This window comes from Oncorhynchus tshawytscha, unplaced genomic scaffold (genome assembly GCF_018296145.1).
Source record: "Oncorhynchus tshawytscha isolate Ot180627B unplaced genomic scaffold, Otsh_v2.0 Un_contig_7743_pilon_pilon, whole genome shotgun sequence".
Lineage (NCBI taxonomy): Eukaryota > Metazoa > Chordata > Actinopteri > Salmoniformes > Salmonidae > Oncorhynchus > Oncorhynchus tshawytscha.
In genome coordinates, this window is record NW_024609214.1 from 8,957 (window position 1) to 26,833 (window position 17,877).

Genomic DNA, 17,877 nt, shown 5'->3' on the forward strand with positions numbered 1-17,877 from the left:
GTTTCTCTCTTCCTTTCCCCTGTTTTCTCTCTTCCTTTCCCCTGTTTCTCTCTTCCTTTCCCCTGTTTTCTCTCTTCCTTTCCCCTGTTTCTCTCTTCCTTTCCCCTGTTTCTCTCTCTTCCTTTCCCCTGTTTCTCTCTTCTTTCCCCTGTTTCTCTCTTCCTTTCCCCTGTTTCTCTCTTCTTTCTTTCCCTGTTTCTCTCTTCCTTTCCCCTGTTTCTCTCTTCCTTTCCCCTGTTTCTCTCTTCCTTTCCCCTGTTTCTCTCTTCCTTTCCCCTGTTTTCTCTCTTCCTTTCCCCTGTTTCTCTCTTCCTTTCCCCTGTTTTCTCTCTTCCTTTCCCCTGTTTCTCTCTTCCTTTCCCCTGTTTCTCTCTTCCTTTTCTCTCTTCCTTTCCCCTGTTTCTCTCTTCCTTTCCCTGTTTCTCTCTCTTCCTTTCCCCTGTTTCTCTCTTCCTTTCCCTGTTTTCTCTCTTCCTTTCCCCTGTTTTCTCTCTTCCTTTCCCCTGTTTTCTCTCTTCCTTTCCCCTGTTTCTCTCTCTTCCTTTCCCCTGTTTTCTCTCTTCCTTTCCCCTGTTTCTCTCTTCCTTTCCCCTGTTTTCTCTCTTCCTTTCCCCTGTTTCTCTCTCTTCCTTTCCCCTGTTTCTCTCTTCTTTCCCCTGTTTCTCTCTCTTCCTTTCCCCTGTTTTCTCTCTTCTTTCCCTGTTTCTCTCTTTCTTTCCCCTGTTTTCTCTCTTCCTTTCCCCTGTTTCTCTCTTCCTTTCCCCTGTTTCTCTCTTCCTTTCCCCTGTTTTCTCTCTTCCTTTCCCCTGTTTTCTCTCTTCCTTTCCCCTGTTTTCTCTCTTCCTTTCCCCTGTTTCTCTCTTCCTTTCCCCTGTTTCTCTCTTCCTTTCCCCTGTTTTCTCTCTTCCTTTCCCCTGTTTCTCTCTCTTCCTTTCCCCTGTTTCTCTCTCTTCCTTTCCCCTGTTTCTCTCTCTTCCTGTTTCCCCTGTTTCTCTCTCTTCCTTTCCCCTGTTTCTCTCTTCCTTTCCCCTGTTTTCTCTCTTCCTTTCCCCTGTTTCTCTCTTCCTTTCCCCTGTTTTCTCTCTTCCTTTCCCCTGTTTCTCTCTTCCTTTCCCCTGTTTCTCTCTTCCTTTCCCCTGTTTTTCTCTCTTCCTTTCCCCTGTTTTCTCTCTTCCTTTCCCCTGTTTTCTCTCTTCCTTTCCCTGTTTCTCTCTTCCTTTCCCCTGTTTCTCTCTTCCTTTCCCCTGTTTCTCTCTCCTTTCCCCTGTTTCTCTCTTCCTTTCCCCTGTTTTCTCTCTTCCTTTCCCCTGTTTTCTCTCTTCCTTTCCCCTGTTTCTCTCTTCCTTTCCCCTGTTTTCTCTCTTCCTTTCCCCTGTTTCTCTCTTCCTTTCCCCTGTTTCTCTCTCTTCCTTTCCCCTGTTTTCTCTCTTCCTTTCCCCTGTTTTCTCTCTTCCTGTTTTCCCCTGTTTCTCTCTTTCTTTCCCCTGTTTTCTCTCTTCCTTTCCCCTGTTTCTCTCTTCCTTTCCCCTGTTTCTCTCTTCCTTTCCCCTGTTTCTCTCTTCCTTTCCCCTGTTTCTCTCTTCCTTTCCCCTGTTTCTCTCTCTTCCTTTCCCCTGTTTTCTCTCTTCCTTTCCCCTGTTTCTCTCTTCCTTTCCCCTGTTTCTCTCTCTTCCTTTCCCTGTTTTCTCTCTTCCTTTCCCCTGTTTTCTCTCTTCCTTTCCCCTGTTTCTCTCTTCCTTTCCCCTGTTTTCTCTCTTCCTTTCCCCTGTTTCTCTCTCTTCCTTTCCCCTGTTTTCTCTCTTCCTTTCCCCTGTTTCTCTCTTCCTTTCCCCTGTTTCTCTCTTCCTTTCCCCTGTTTTCTCTCTTCCTTTCCCCTGTTTCTCTCTCTTCCTTTCCCCTGTTTTCTCTCTTCCTTTCCCCTGTTTCTCTCTTCCTTTTCCCCTGTTTCTCTCTCTTCCTTTCCCCTGTTTCTCTCTTCCTTTCCCCTGTTTTCTCTCTTCCTTTCCCCTGTTTCTCTCTCTTCCTTTCCCCTGTTTCTCTCTTCCTTTCCCCTGTTTCTCTCTCTTCCTTTCCCCTGTTTCTCTCTCTTCCTTTCCCCTGTTTCTCTCTCTTCCTTTCCCCTGTTTCTCTCTCCTTTCCCCTGTTTTCTCTCTTCCTTTCCCCTGTTTCTCTCTTCCTTTCCCCTGTTTCTCTCTCTTCCTTTCCCCTGTTTCTCTCTTCCTTTCCCCTGTTTTCTCTTCCTTTCCCCTGTTTTCTCTCTTCCTTTCCCCTGTTTTTCTCTCTTCCTTTCCCCTGTTTCTCTCTCTTCCTTTCCCCTGTTTTCTCTCTTCCTTTCCCCTGTTTCTTCTTCCCTGTTTTCCCCTGTTTCTCTCTTCCTTTCCCCTGTTTCTCTCTTCCTTTCCCCTGTTTCTCTCTCTTCCTTTCCCCTGTTTCTCTCTCTTCCTTTCCCCTGTTTCTCTCTCTTCCTTTCCCCTGTTTCTCTCTCTTCCTTTCCCCTGTTTCTCTCTCTTCCTTTCCCCTGTTTCTCTCTTCTTTCCCCTGTTTCCCCTCCTTTCCCTGTTTCTCTCTCTTCCTTTCCCCTGTTTCTCTCTCTTCCTTTCCCCTGTTTTTCTCTCTTCCTTTCCCCTGTTTCTCTCTCTTCCTTTCCCCTGTTTTCTCTCTTCCTTTCCCCTGTTTTCTCTTCTTTCCCCTGTTTCTCTCTTCCTTTCCCCTGTTTCTCTCTTCCTTTCCCCTGTTTCTCTCTCTTCCTTTCCCCTGTTTCTCTCTCTTCCTTTCCCCTGTTTTCTCTCTTCCTTTCCCCTGTTTCTCTCTTCCTTTCCCCTGTTTTCTCTCTTCCTTTCCCCTGTTTTCTCTCTTCCTTTCCCCTGTTTTCTCTCTTCCTTTCCCCTGTTTTCTCTCTTCCTTTCCCCTGTTTCTCTCTCTTCCTTTCCCCTGTTTCTCTCTCTTCCTTTCCCCTGTTTCTCTCTCTTCCTTTCCCCTGTTTTCTCTCTTCCTTTCCCCTGTTTCTCTCTTCCTTTCCCCTGTTTCTCTCTCTTCCTTTCCCCTGTTTCTCTCTCTTCCTTTCCCCTGTTTCTCTCTCTTCCTTTCCCTGTTTCTCTCTCTTCCTTTCCCCTGTTTTCTCTCTTCCTTTCCCCTGTTTCTCTCTCTTCCTTTCCCCTGTTTCTCTCTTCCTTTCCCCTGTTTCTCTCTTCCTTTCCCCTGTTTCTCTCTTCCTTTCCCCTGTTTCTCTCTTCCTTTCCCCTGTTTCTCTCTTCCTTTCCCCTGTTTTCTCTCTTCCTTTCCCCTGTTTTCTCTCTTCCTTTCCCCTGTTTCTCTCTTCCTTTCCCCTGTTTCTCTCTTCCTTCCCCTGTTTCTCCTGTTTCTCTCTCTTCCTTTCCCCTGTTTCTCTCTCTTCCTTTCCCCTGTTTTCTCTCTTCCTTTCCCCTGTTTTTCTCTTCCTTCCCCTGTTTCTCTCTCTTCCTTTCCCCTGTTTCTCTCTTCCTTTCCCCTGTTTCTCTCTTCCTTTCCCTGTTTTCTCTTCCTTCCCCTGTTTCTCTCTTCCTTTCCCCTGTTTCTCTCTTCCTTTCCCCTGTTTCTCTCTTCTTTCCCCTGTTTTTCTCTCTTCCTTTCCCCTGTTTCTCTCTTCCTTTCCCCTGTTTCTCTCTCTTCCTTTCCCCTGTTTTCTCTCTTCCTTTCCCCTGTTTCTCTCTCTTCCTTTCCCCTGTTTTCTCTCTTCCTTTCCCCTGTTTCTCTCTCTTCCTTTCCCCTGTTTCTCTCTCTTCCTTTCCCCTGTTTTCTCTCTTCCTTTCCCCTGTTTCTCTCTCTTCCTTTCCCCTGTTTCTCTCTCTTCCTTTCCCCTGTTTCTCTCTCTTCCTTTCCCCTGTTTTCTCTCTTCCTTTCCCCTGTTTTCTCTCTTCCTTTCCCCTGTTTCTTCTCTTCCTTTCCCCTGTTTCTCTCTCTTCCTTTCCCCTGTTTCTCTCTCTTCCTTTCCCCTGTTTCTCTCTCTTCCTTTCCCCTGTTTCTCTCTCTTCCTTTCCCCTGTTTCTCTCTCTTCCTTTCCCCTGTTTCTCTCTCTTCCTTTCCCCTGTTTCTCTCTTCCTTTCCCCTGTTTCTCTTCTTTCCCCTGTTTCTTCTCTTCCTTTCTTCCTTTCCCCTGTTTCTCTCTCTTCCTTTCCCCTGTTTCTCTCTCTTCCTTTCCCCTGTTTTCTCTCTTCTTTTCCCCTGTTTTCTCTCTTCCTTTCCCCTGTTTCTCTCTCTTCCTTTCCCCTGTTTCTCTCTCTTCCTTTCCCCTGATTCTCTCTTCTTTTCCCCTGTTTCTCTCTTCCTTTCCCCTGTTTCTCTCTCTTCCTTTACCCTGTTTCTCTCTCTTCCTTTCCCCAGTTTCCAATAATCTTGTTCTCTATTTTCCAGTTGCTTCTCTCATCTGTCTGAAGACCACCCTGGGTTGTCCAAGGCCCTCCACTACACCTGCTCTCCCTCTTGCCCCCTCCCTAAACTCCTAGACACCCCCATGGACTCCTCCTATCTCGTCCTACCACTTTAGACCTTGCCTTGCCACACCCTAATTGTACCTCACAATTACCTGGGCCCTGTCACTCAGCCAGACTCACTGAGACAACCAATCAGTTGTTATCACCACAAGCAGAGAGCCAATCAGGTGTTTGCTAGACACAACAGAGCTATTCCTATTGTAGCAATACATCCAAAGGAGCTAATTCGGTGAAGCCAGGAAGTATAGATGAGGAAGTAGCAAGGTACAGAGTGACAAGCCGTTAACCAACCATACACAGGCTTGTTAGTGATGACAGTGACGTCTTATTCATAGGGAGGTGAGGTACAGAGGAGAGAGAAGGATAACAGAGTGCCACCAATCTGCTTGCCTGTCAACCAACCTTTCTCAAATAGTGACAGGAGAAAGGACAAGGACACAAACAAAAGAGAGAGATCAAGGGCCAAAGCTAGGCAGAGAGAAATAGAGAGAGAGAGACAAAAGAGAATAGAGTGTCCTTCACACCTTACCTCATACAAGCATACACACTTGAAACAAAATTCTGTGGGCTCCTTGAAGCAAATTCTCCCAGAACAATCCCACAATCCCACACTCTCCACCGACACCCACCAACTTTCAGCTAACACCCCACACACTCTCCGGCCTCAAGATGATGTGCGAGGTGATGCCCACCATCTCTGAGGATGGGCGTGGCGGGAGTGGGGGAGGGCCTTCCTCTCCGGGAGGGAGTGGCGGGGGAATGGGAGTCGGTATGGGGGTGGGTACGGGGCAGAGGGGAGCCCCGGGGCGGAGGTGACGAGGGGGGCAGCACAGGGAATCTGGAATCTCTGATGGTGAACATGCTGACGGAGAGGGAGAGGCTGCTGGACAGCCTGAGGGAGACCCAGGACAGCCTGGGGACGGCCCAGCTTCGACTCCGAGACCTGGGCCATGAGAAGGACTCCCTCTCGAGACAGCTGTCCATCGCCCTACCACAGGTACACACGGGGAGGGTGTGTGTGTCTGTGTGTGTGTGTGTGTGTACATTTGTGCGTCCGTGTTTGTATGTGCACTTGCGTATGTGGCTGCCTGTGTGTGTTTCTGTGTGCATGAGTGTGTGTCGTATGTGTGTTTACATACTAAGTGTGCGATCTGGAGAAAGAATCTATAGAGACCTTCCATGCCTCGCTGCAAACACATTGTGAGTGTGAAAAAGAGAGAGTGAGTGTGTACTGTGCATTCGGAAAGTATTCAGACCCCTTGACCTTTTACACATTATGTTACTTACAGCCTTATTCTAAAATTGATTCAATTAAATATTTCCCTCATCAATCTACACACAATATCCCATAATGACAAGGTGAAAACAGGTTTTTAGAATAAAAAATAGACTAAAATACTTGATTTACATAAGTATTCAGACCCTTTGCTATGAGACTCCATCCTGTTTGTTTGGGATCAGGTGCATCCTGTTTCCATTGATCATCCTTGAGGTGTTTCTACAACATGATTGGATTCCACCCGTGGTAAATTTAATTGATTGGACATGATTTGGAAAGGCACACACCGGTCTATATAAGGTCCCACAGTTGACAGTGGCCTCCATCATTATTAAATGGAAGAGGTTTGGAACCATCAAGACTCTTCCCAGAGCCCGGCCAAACTGAGCAATCGTGGGAGAAGGGCCTCAACAACCTGATGGTCACTCTGACAGAGCTCAAAAGTTTCTCTATGGAGAAGGGAGGACCTTCCAGAAGGACAACCTTCTCTGAAGCACCGCCAATCAGACCTTTATGGTAGAGTGGCCAGACGGAAGCCACTCCTAAGTAAACGTCACATGACAGCCCGCTTGGAGTTTGCCAAAGGCACCTAAAGGACTTTCAGACCATGAGAAACAAGATTCTCTGGTCTGATGAAACCAAGATTGAACTCTTTGGCCTGAATGCCAAGCGTTACGTCTGGAGGAAACCTGGCACCATCCCTACGGTGAAGCATGGTGGTTGCAGCATCATGCTGTGGGAATGTTTTTCAGTGACATGGACTGGGAGACTAGTCAGGATCGAGGGAAAGATGAACAGAGCAAAGTACAGAAAACCTGCTCCAGAGCGCTCAGGACTTCAGACTGGGGAAAAGGTTCACCTTCCAACAGGACAATGACCCTAAGCACACAGCCAAGACTACGCAGGAGTGGCTTCGGGACAACTCTCTGAATGTCCTTGAGTGGCCCAGCCAGAGCCCGGACTTGAACCTGATCGAACATCTCTGGAGAGACCGGAAAATAGCTGTGCAGCGACGCTTCCCATCCAACCTAACAGAATTTGAGAGGATCTGCAGAGAAGAATGGGAGAAACTCCCCAAATACAGGTGCGCCAAGCTTGTAGCGTCATACCCAAGAAAACGCGAGGCTGTAATCGCTGCCAAAGGTGCTTCAACAAAGTACTGAGTAAAGGGTCTGAATACTTATGTAGATGTGAGATTTCACTTTTTTATGCTTAGACTTTTACATGGGTTCTGGTTTTATGTTGCTTCTCTTAACCATACTGAGCTATCCTGCTATCTACTGGACTCACCAATGAGCTGTTCAGTTTTTTACTGAGTTGTTCCATCTGTACTTAGCTGTTCCGTCTGTTCTTGTTGGTATGTGGTTGTTCCTGCCCCTACGGACCACTTCTGGTGCATACTGAGCAGGGCTGTGGCTGAATCATGACTTAGACTTCATGACAGACTGTTACATATTATTGGCGGTTCCATTCGATTGAGTAAAGACCTCTATAATACCCAGGCCAATATTAGCCCACATCCTTATGCCCGTGGAGTAATCATTCTAGTGTGACTGACGCCACTGAACATGCGAAAATGACTCCATCTTGGATTTCAGACAGGCAGTCTCCCTAGATACCCAAGTGGAGTGATGCGGTTTATTTTGTTAGAACCCATATGTTCCCTGAACTATTGAAAGCAATAACAGATGTGATAGGACAATGTGTTCTTACTGAGAATGACTGGACATTAAAGGGCCATATTACCTCACTGAGAGGGAGATCAATATGGTGCACACATCTACGGACACACACATGATGCGAGCAGCACAGAGTGCTGTGATAGATTCAACACTAGGGCTAGCAGCACAGAGCGCTGTGATAGATTCAACACTAGGGCTAGCAGCACAGAGCGCTGTGATAGATTCAACACTAGGGCTAGCAGCACAGAGCGCTGTGATAGATTCAACACTAGAGCTAGCAGCACAGAGCGCTGTGATAGATTCAACACTAGAGCTAGCAGCACAGAGCGCTGTGATAGATTCAACACTAGAGCTAGCAGCACAGAGCGCTGTGATAGATTCAACACTAGCGCTAGCAGCACAGAGCACTGTGATAGATTCAACACTAGAGCTAGCAGCACAGAGTGCTGTGATAGATTCAACACTAGCGCTAGCAGCACAGAGCGCTGTGATAGATCCAACACTAGAGCTAGCAGCACAGAGCGCTGTGATAGATTCAACACTAGGGCTAGCAGCACAGAGCGCTGTGATAGATTCAACACTAGAGCTAGCAGCACAGAGCGCTGTGATAGATTCAACACTAGAGCTAGCAGCACAGAGCGCTGTGATAGATTCAACACTAGGGCTAGCAGCACAGAGTGCTGTGATAGATTCAACACTAGAGCTAGCAGCACAGAGCATTGTGATAGATTCAACACTAGAGCTAGCAGCACAGAGCGCTGTGATAGATTCAACACTAGAGCTAGCAGCACAGAGCATTGTGATAGATTCAACACTAGAGCTAGCAGCACAGAGCGCTGTGATAGATTCAACACTAGGCTAGCAGCACAGAGCGCTGATAGATTCAACACTAGAGCTATCAGCACAGAGCGTTGTGAAAGATTCAACACCAGCAGGGTAGCAGCATTGAGTGCTGTCTGCTCAGACTGTGCCGCCACTGCTGAGAAAGAGAGGAGAGCAGGAGCGCTGTGAGAGATTCAACACTAGGCTAGAGCACAGAGGGCTGTGATAGATTAACACATGGCTACAGCAGAGAACTGCTGTGTGAAGATTCACACAGGGCTAGCAGCACAGACGCTGTGATAATTTGCATATTGCTGCAGTAATGATGGAGCACTGGCATCTATTCTTAGGTGTTCTGGGTTAGGCAGATTCACTGGGGCTAGCGGCATGGAGAGATAGAGATGGATGAAGGATTGTGAGGATGAGAGCGGAGTAGGCTGAGCGCTGTGTGATTCAACATAGGGAGAGATGGAGGCTGTGATAGATTCAACACTAGAGACACCTTGAGGCAGTTTATGATCACATTGTGTCTTGGACTGTGGAGGGGGAGCTGAGACAAGGATAGGGCTAGCAGCACAGAGAGACACTAGAGAAAGCAGCACATAGCGCTGTGATAGATTATTAGGGTGCAGCAAAAGCTGTCTCTTCAGCTAGAATCAGCAGCACAGAATTCCAAATTCAACACTAGGGCTAGCAGCACCATCTGTGACATCACCCACTAGGGCTAGCAGCACTGCGCTGTTTTTCAACACTAGTCTTCTTTTTTCCTTTTTTCCCCTGTGTCTTTTTTCAACCTTTTTAGGGCCCACTGTCGCTTTTTTCAACACTTTTTCCCAGTCGTCTTTTTCACTTAGGGCCCCTGTCTTTTTCAACCCTAGCGCTGTCAGTTTTTTTCCCTGTTTTCCACTAGGGCTAGCAGCACAGGCGCTGTGATTTCTAGAGCTTTTTCCCCTGTCTAGGTTTCACCTTTTTCCACAGTCGTCTTTTTTCTTTTTCCCCTGGGCTCAGCACCCTGTTTTCCCCTGTCGCTTTTTTCACAGAGCACTTTTTCCACTAGGGCTAGCAGCACAGGCGCTGTGTCTTTTTTCCTAGAGCTTTCGACTGTTTTTTTTCTTGTCCCCCTGTCTTCTTTTCCCTTTTCCCCAGTCGTCTTGTTTTTTCAACCCTAGTAGCTTTTTTCCCCGCTGTGATTTTTCAACACTAGAGCTAGCAGCCCCTGTCGTCTTTTTTTTTCCCCTAGTCTTCTTTTTTTCCCCTGTCTTCTCCTTTTCCCCTGTCTTCTTTTTCCTTTTCCCCTAGAGTCTTCTTTTCCTGTTTTCAACCCAGTCTTTTCCCTGTTTTCATTTTTGCTTTTCCCTGTCTTCTTTTTCCCCTGTCTGAGAAAGGAGAGGATGAGGGAGAGTGGTTTTTTTTTTTTTCCCCTGTCTTTTCTTTTTCCCCTGTCGTCTTTTTTTTCCTTTTTTTCATACTCTTTCCAGTCCCCCTGCCTTTTTCTTTTTCCCTGCTGTCTTCTTTTTTTTTCCCTTTTCTTTTCCCCTGTCTTCTTTTTTTTCCCCTGTCTTCTTTTTCCTTTTTCCCCCTGTCGTTTTTTTATTTTTTCCTAATGTCTTTTCCCTTTTTCCCCTGTCTTCTTTTTCTTTTTTCCCCTGTCTTCTCACCTTTTTCCCCTAATAGAGATTCTTTTTCCTTTTTCCCCTAGGGATCTTTTTTTAGGCTTTTCCCCTGTAGTCTTTTTGAGAGGGAGAGATCTTCTTTTCCTTTTCCCCTGTCGTCTTTTTTTTTTTCCCCTGTTGTCTTTTTCCTTTTTTTCCCTTTTCCCCTGTCTCTCTTTTCCCCCTGTCTTCTTTTTCCCTTTTCCCCTGTCTTCTTTTCCCCTTTTCCCCTGTCTTTTCGTCTTTTCCCCCTGTCTTTTTTCTTCTTTTTTTTCCCCTGTGGGTCTTTTTCTTTTTCCCCTGTCTTCTTTTTTTTTCCCCTGTCTTCTTTTTCCCTTTTCCCCTGTCTTCTTTTCCTTTTTCCCCTGTCTTCTTTTCCTTTTTTCGTCTTTTTTTTCCCCTGTCTTCTTTTTTCCCTGTCTTCTTTTCCTTTTCCCCTGTGTCTTTTTCCTTTTCCCCTGTCTTTTTTCCCTTTTTCCCCTGTCTTCTTTTTCCTTTTTCCCCTGTCTTCTTTTTTCCTTTTTCCCCTGTCTTCTTTTTTCCCTTTTTCCCCTGTCTTCTTTTCCTTTTCCCCTGTCTTCTTTTTCCTTTTTCCCCTGTCTTCTTTTTCCTGTCTTTTTCCCCTGTCGTCTTTTTCCTTTTTCCCCTGTCTTCTTTTCCTTTTTCCCCTGTCTTTTTTTCCCTTTTTCCCCTGTCTTCTTTTTTTCCCCCTTCTTTTTTTTCCCCTGTCGTCTTTTTTTCTTTTTCCCCTGTCGTCTTTTTCCTTTTTCCCCTGTCTTCTTTTCCTTTTTCCCCTGTCTTCTTTTCCTTTTTCCCCTGTCGTCTTTTTTTCCCCTGTCGTCTTTTTTCCCTTTTTCCCCTGTCGTCTTTTCCCTTTTCCCCTGTCTTCTTTTTTCCCTTTTTCCCCTGTCCCTTTCTTTTTCCCTTTTTCCTTTTTCGTCTTTTTCCCTGTCTTTTTCCCCTGTCTTCTTTTTTTTTTCCCCTGTCTTCTTTTTCCCTTTTCCCCTGTCTTCTTTTCCTTTTTCCCCTGTCGTTTTTTTCCCTTTTTCCCCTGTCTTTTTTCCCTTTTTCCCCTGTCTTCTTTTTCCTTTTCCCCTGTCGTCTTTTTTTCCCTTTTCCCCTGTCTTTTTTCCCTTTTTCCCCTGTCGTCTTTTTCCCTTTTTCCCCTGTTTTTTCCTTTTTCCCCTGTCGTCTTTTTCCTTTTTCCCCCTGTGTCTTTTTCTTTTTCCCTGTCGTCTTTTTCCCCTGTCGTCTTTTTTCCCTTTTTCTTCTTTTTCCCCTGTCTTCTTTTTCCCCTGTCTTCTTTTCCCTTTTCCCCTGTCTTCTTTTTCCCTTTTTCCCCTGTCTTCTTTTTTTTCCCCTGTCTTCTTTTCCCTTTTCCCCTGTCTTTTTCCCTTTTTCCCCTGTCGTCTTTTTCCCTTTTTTCCCCTGTCGTCTTTTCCCTTTTTCCCCTGTCTTCTTTTTCCTTTTCCCCTGTCTTCTTTTTCCCTTTTCCCCTGTCTTTTTTCTTTTCCCCTTTCCTTTTCCCCCTGTCTTCTTTTCCCTTTTTTCCCCTGTCGTCTTTTTTCCCTTTTTCCCCTGTCGTCTTTTTCCTTTTCTGTCTTCTTTCCTTTTCCCCTGTGTCTTTTTTTTTCCCCTGTCTTCTTTTTCCTTTTTCCCCTGTCGTCTTTTTCCTTTTCCCCTGTCTTCTTTTCCTTTTTCCCCTGTCTTCTTTTTCCTTTTTCCCTGTCTTTTTTCCTTTTTCCCCTTTTTCCCTTTTCCCCTGTCTTTTTTCCTTTTTTCCCTGTGTCTTTTTTTTTTCCCTTCTTTTCCCCTGTCTTCTTTTTCCCTTTTCCCCTGTCGTCTTTTTTTTTCCCCTGTCTTTTTTCCCTTTTTCCCCTGTCTTCTTTTCCCCTGTCTTTTTCCTTTTTTCCCCTGTCTTTTTTTCCTTTTTCCCCTGTCGTCTTTTCCTTTTTCCCCTTCTTCTTTTTTTTTCCCCTGTCGTCTTTTTTCTTTTTCCCTGTCTTCTTTTTTCCCTTTTTCCCCTGTCTTCTTTTTCCTTTTTCCCTGTCTTCTTTTCCCTTTTTCCCCTGTCTTCTTTTTCCTTTTTCCCCTGTCTTCTTTTCCTTTTCCCCTGTCTTCTTTTCCCTTTTCCCCTGTCGTTTTTCCCCTTCTTCTTTTCCCCCTGTCTTCTTTTCCTTTTTCCCCTGTCTTCTTTTTTTTCCCTTTTTCCCCTGTTCCCTGTCTTTTTTTCCCTTTTTCCCCTGTCTTCTTTTTCCCTTTTTCCCCTGTCGTTTTTTCTTTTTCCCCTGTCTTTTTTTTTCCCTTTTTCCCCTGTCGTCTTTTCCCTTTTCCCCTGTCTTCTTTTTCCTTTTTCCCCTGTCGTCTTTTCCTTTTTCCCCTGTCGTCTTTTTTTTTCCCCTGTCGTCTTTTTCCCTTTTTTCCCCTGTCTTCTTTTTTCCTTTTCCCCCTGTCTTTTTCCCTTTTTCCCCTGTCGTCTTTTCTTTTCCTTTTTTTTTCCCCTGTCTTCTTTTTTTTCCCTGTCTTTTTCCCCTGTCTTCTTTTCCCTTTTTCCCCTGTCGTCTTTTTCCCTTTTTCCCTGTCTTTTCCTTTTTCCCCTGTCTTTTTTTCCCTTTTTCCCCTGTCTCGTCTTTTTCCCTTTTTCCCCTGTCGTCTTTTTTTCCCCCTGTCTTTTTCTTTTTTTCCCCTGTCTTCTTTTTTTTTTTTCCCTTTTTCCCCTGTCGTCTTTTTTCCCTTTTTTTCCCCTGTCTTCTTTTTCCCTTTTTCCCCTGTCTTTTTTTCTTTTCCCTTTTCCCCTTTTCGTCTTTTCCCCTGTCGTCTTTCCCTTTTTCCCCTGTCTTCTTTTCCCTTTTTCCCTGTCTTCTTTTCCTTTTTCCCCTGTCTTTTTTCCCTTTTCCCTTTTCGTCTTTTTCCCTTTCCCCTGTCTTCTTTTTCCTTTTTCCCCTGTCGTCTTTTTCCCTTTTTCCCCTTTTCCCCTTCGTCTTTTTTCCCTTTTTCCCCTGTCGTCTTTTTCCTTCTTTTTTCCCCCTGTCGTCTTTTTCCCTTTTTCCCCTGTCTTTTTTTTTCCCTTTTTCCTTTGTCGTTTTTTTCCCCTGTCGTCTTTTTCCCTTTTTCCCCTGTCGTCTTTTCCCTTTTTCCCCTTCTCCTTTTTCCCCTGTCTTCTTTTTTTTTCCTTTTTCCCCTGTCTTCTTTTTCCTTTTTCCCCTGTCTTCTTTTTCCTTTTTTCCCCTGTCTTCTTTTCTTTTTTCCCCTGTCTTCTTTTTCCCTTTTCCCCTGTCTTCTTTTTTTGTCTTCTTTTCCCTTTTTTTCCCCTGTCTTCTTTTTCTTCTTTTTTCCTTTTTCCCCTGTCTTCTTTTCCCTTTTTCCCCTGTCTTCTTTTTCCTTTTTTTTCCCCTGTCTTTCCCTTTTTTCCCCTGTCTTTTTTTCCCCTGTCTTCTTTTCCTTTTTCCCCTGTCGTCTTTTTCCCTTTTTTCCCTGTCGTCTTTTTCCCTTTTTCCCCTGTCGTCTTTTTCCCTTTTCCCCTGTCGTCTTTTTTTTCCCTGTCTTCTTTTTCCTTTTTCCCCTGTCTTCTTTTTCCCTTTTTTCCCTGTCTTCTTTTTCCCTTTTTCCCCTGTCTTCTTTTCCTTTTTTCCCCTGTCTTCTTTTTCCCTTTTTTCCCCTGTCGTCTTTTTCCCCTGTCGTCTTTTCCCCTGTCTTCTTTCCCCCTTTTCCCCTGTCTTTTTCCTTTTCCCCTGTCGTCTTTTCCCCTGTCGTTTTCCCTTTTTCCCCTGTCTTCTTTTCCCCTGTGTCTTTTTCCCTTTTTCCCCTGTCGTCTTTTTTTTTCCTTTTTTTCCCCCTGTCTTCTTTTTCCCTTTTTTCCCTGTCTTCTTTTTTTTTCCCCTGTCGTCTTTTTCCCTTTTTCCCCTGTCTTTTCTTTTTCCTCTTTTTCCCTGTCTTCTTTTTTTCTTTTTCCCCTGTCTTCTTTTCCTTTTTCCCCTGTCTTCTTTTTCCTTTTTCCCCTGTGTCTTTTTCCTTTTTCCCCTGTGGTCTTTTTCTTTTTTCCCCCTTTTTCCCCTTTTTTCTTTTTCCTATTAGTCTTTTTTTCCCCTGTCTTCTTTTTCCCTTTTTCCCCTGTTGTCTTTTTTCCTTTTTCCCCTGTCTCTTTTTCCCTTTTCCCCTCGTCTTTTTTCCTTTTTCCCCTGTCGTCTTTTTCCCTTTTTCCCCCCTGTCTTTTCTTTTTCCCCTGTCTTCTTTCCCTTTTTCCCCTGTCTTCTTTTCCCCTGTCTTCTTTTTCCTTTTCCCCTGTCGTCTTTTTTTCCTTTTTCCCCTGTCGTCTTTTTTTCCTTTTTCCCCTGTCGTCTTTTTTTTCCCCTGTCTTCTTTTCCCTTTTTCCCCTGTCTTCTTTTTTCCCCTGTCTTTTTTCCCTTTTCCCCTGTCTTTTTTCCTTTTTTCCCCTGTCTTCTTTTCCCTTTTCCCCTGTCTTCTTTTCCTTTTTCCCCTGTCGTCTTTTTTCCCTTTTCCCCTTCGTCTTTTCCCCTGTCGTCTTTTTCCCTTTTTCCCCTGTCTTCTTTTCCCTTTTTCCCCTGTCTTCTTTTTCCCTTTTTCCTATGTCTTTTTCTTTTTCCCCTGTCATCTTTTTCCCTTTTTTTCCCCTGTCTTCTTTTCCTTTTCCCCTGTCTTCTTTTTCCCTTTTTCCTGTCGTCTTTTCCTTTTCCCTTTTCCCCTGTCGTCTTTTTTTCCTTTTTCCCCTGTCTTCTTTTCCTTTTTCCCCTATCTTTTTTTCCCTTTTCCCCTGTCGTCTTTTTTCCCCTTTTGTCTTTTTCCCTTTTTTCCTGTCTGTCTTTTTCCCTTTTTCCCCTGTCTTCTTTTCCCTTTTTTCCCCTGTCGTCTTTTTTCCCTTTTCCTATTAGTCTTTTCCCTTTTCCCCTGTCTTCTTTTTTCCCTTTTTCCCCTGTCTTTTTTTTTTCCCCTTTTTTCCCCTGTCTTCTTTTTTCCTTTTTTCCCCTGTCTTTTTTCCCTTTTTTCCCCTGTCTTCTTTTCCTGTCATCTTTTCCCTTTTTCCCCTGTCTTCTTTTCCCCTTTTTCCCCTGTCTTTTTTTCCCTTTTCCCCTGTCTTCTTTTTCCTTTTTCCCCTGTCTTTTTTTCCTTTTTTCCCCTGTCGTCTTTTTCCCTTTTCCCCTGTCTTTTTCCCTTTTTCCCCTGTCGTCTTTTTTTTTTCCTTTTTCCCCTGTCTTCTTTTTTCCCTTTTTCCCCTGTCTTCTTTTTCCTTTTTCCCCTGTCTTTTTTTTTCCTTTTTCCCCTTCCCTTTTTTCCCCTGTCCTTTTTCCCCTGTCGTCTTTTCCCTTTTTCCCCTGTCGTCTTTTTTCCTTTTTCCCCTGTCGTCTTTTTCCTTTTTTCCCCTGTCGTCTTTTTTTTCCTTTTTTTTTCCCCTGTCGTCTTTTTTCTTTTTTCCCCTGTCGTCTTTTTCCTTTTTCCCCTGTCATCTTCTTTTTCCCCTGTAAGTCTTTTTCCCCTGTCTGTCTTTTTCCCTTTTTCCCCTGTCGTCTTTTTTTTCCCCTGTCGTCTTTTTTCCTTTTTCCCCTGTCTTCTTTTTTTTCCTTTTTCCCCTGTCTTTTTTCCCTTTTTCCCCTGTCTTTTTCCCTTTTTCCCCTGTCTTTTTCCTTTTTCCCCTGTCGTCTTTTTCCCTTTTTTCCCCTGTCTTCTTTTCCTTTTTCCCCTGTCTTCTTTTCCCTTTTTTCCCCTGTCGTTTTTTTCTCCCCTTTTTCCCCTGTAGTTTTTCCTTTTTCCCCTGTCGTCTTTTTTTTTCCTTTTTCCCCTGTCGTCTTTTTTTTTCCTTTTTCCCTGTCTTTTTCCCTTTTTCCCCTGTCGTCTTTTTCCCTTTTCCCCTTTTTTTCTTTTTCCCTTTTTCCCCTGTCGTCTTTTTTTTCCCCTGTCTTCTTTTCCTTTTTCCCCTGTCTTCTTTTCCCCTTTTCCCTTGTCTTTTTCTTTTTCCTTTTTTCCCCTGTCTTTTTTTTCCTTTTCCCCTGTCTTCTTTTTCCCTTTTTCCCCTGTCTTTTTCCCCCTCTTTTTCCCCCTGTCGTTTCCCTTTTCCCCCTGTCGTCTTTTTTCCTTTTTCCCCTGTCTTTTTTCCTTTTTCCCCTGTCTTCTTTTTCCTTTTTCCCCTGTCTTTTTTCCCTTTTTCCCCTGTCGTCTTTTTCCTTTTTCCCCTGTCTCTTTTCTTTTTTCCCCCTGTCGTCTTTTTTCCTTTTTCCCCTGTTTTTTTTTCCCTTTTTCCCCTGTCGTCTTTTCCCTTTTCCCCCTGTCGTCTTTTTTTTTTTCCCCTGTCGTCTTTTTTTCCCTTTTTCCCCTGTCTTCTTTTTCCTTTTTCCCCTGTCGTCTTTTTCCCCTGTCGTCTTTTCCCTTTTTCCCCTGTCGTCTTTTTTCTTTTTTTTTCCCCCTGTCTTCTTTTTCCCTTTTTCCCCTGTCTTCTTTTTTTCCCTTTTCCCCTGTCTTCTTTTCCCTTTTTCCCCTGTCTTCTTTTTCCCTGTTCTTTTCCCCTGTCTTCTTTTCCTTTTTCCCTTCGTCTTTTTCCTTTTCCCTTGTCGTCTTTTTCCTTTCGTCTTTTTTTTTTTCCCTTTTTCCCCTGTCTTCTTTTTCCTTTTTTTTCCCCTGTCGTCTTTTTCCCTTTTTCCCCTGTCTTCTTTTTCCCTTTTTCCCCTGTCTTTTTTTCCTTTTTCCCCTGTCTTCTTTTTTCCTTTTTCCCCTGTCTTCTTTTCCTTTTTCCCCTGTCGTCTTTTTTTTTCCCCCTGTCGTCTTTTTCCCTTTTTCCCCTGTCGTCTTTTCCCTTTTTCCCCTGTCGTCTTTTTTTTTCCCTTTTTTTTCCCCTGTTTTCGTCTTGTCTTTTTTCTCCTTTTTCCCCTGTCGTCTTTTTCCCCTGTCTCTTTTTCCCCCTGTCGTCTTTTTCCTTTTTCCCTGTCGTCTTTTTCCCCCGTCTTTTTTTTCCCCTGTCGTCTTTTTCCCTTTTTTCCCCTTCGTCTTTTTTTTTCCCTGTCGTCTTTTTCCCTTTTTCCCCTGTCGTCTTTTTCCTTTTCCCCTGTCTTCTTTTCCCTTGTTCCCCTGTCTTCTTTTCCTTTTTCCCCTGTCTTCTTTTCCCTTTTTCCCCTGTCGTCTTTTTTCCTTTTTCCCCTGTCTTCGTTTTTTCCCTTTTTCCCCCCTGTCTTCTTTTTCCCTTTTTTCCCCTGTCGTCTTTTTCCCTTTTTTCCCCTGTCGTCTTTTCCCTTTTCCCTGTCGTCTTTTTCCTTTTTCCCCTGTCTTCTTTTTCCCGGTCTTCTTTTTCCCCTGTCGTCTTTTTCCCTTTTTCCCCTGTCTTTTTTCCTTTTCCCCTGTCTTCTTTTTCCTTTTTCCCCTGTCGTCTTTTTTCCCTTTTTCCCCTGTCGTCTTTTTTCCCTTTTTTCCCCTGTCTTTTTTCCCTTTTTCCCCTGTCTTCTTTTTCCCTTTTTTTCCCCTGTCTTCTTTTCCCTTTTCCCCTGTCGTATTTTTCCTTTTCCCCTGTCGTCTTTTTTTTTCCCCTGTCTTTTCCCTTTTTCCCCTATCGTCTTTTCCCCTTTTTCCCCTGTCGTCTTTTTCCCTTTTTCCCCTGTCGTCTTTTCCCTTTTTTTCCCCTGTCGTCTTTTTCTTTTTCCCCTGTCGTCTTTTTCCCTTTTTTCCCCTGTCCCTTTTTTTTTTTTCCCCCTGTCGTCTTTTCCTCTTTTCCCCTGTCGTTTTTTTTCTTTTTCCCCTGTCGTTTTTTTCTCTTTTCCCCTGTCGTCTTTTTCCCCTGTCGTCTTTTCCTTTTTCCCCTGTCGTCTTTTTCCTTTTCCCCTGTCTTCTTTTTCCCTTGTTCCCCTGTCTTCTTTTTCCCTTTTTCCCCTGTCGTCTTTTTCCCTTTTTCCCCTGTCGTCTTTTTTTTTTCCCCTGTCTTCTTTTTCCTTTTCCCCTGTGTCTTTTTTTCCCTTTTTCCCCTGTCGTCTTTTTTC

General features: G+C 44.4%; 1 pseudogene; it reads left to right on the top strand.

The window, feature by feature from the left end:
* The first annotated feature begins 4,322 nt into the window (after positions 1-4,322).
* Positions 4,323-17,877, top strand: part of LOC112239449 — a 46,247-nt pseudogene continuing 32,692 nt past the window's right edge.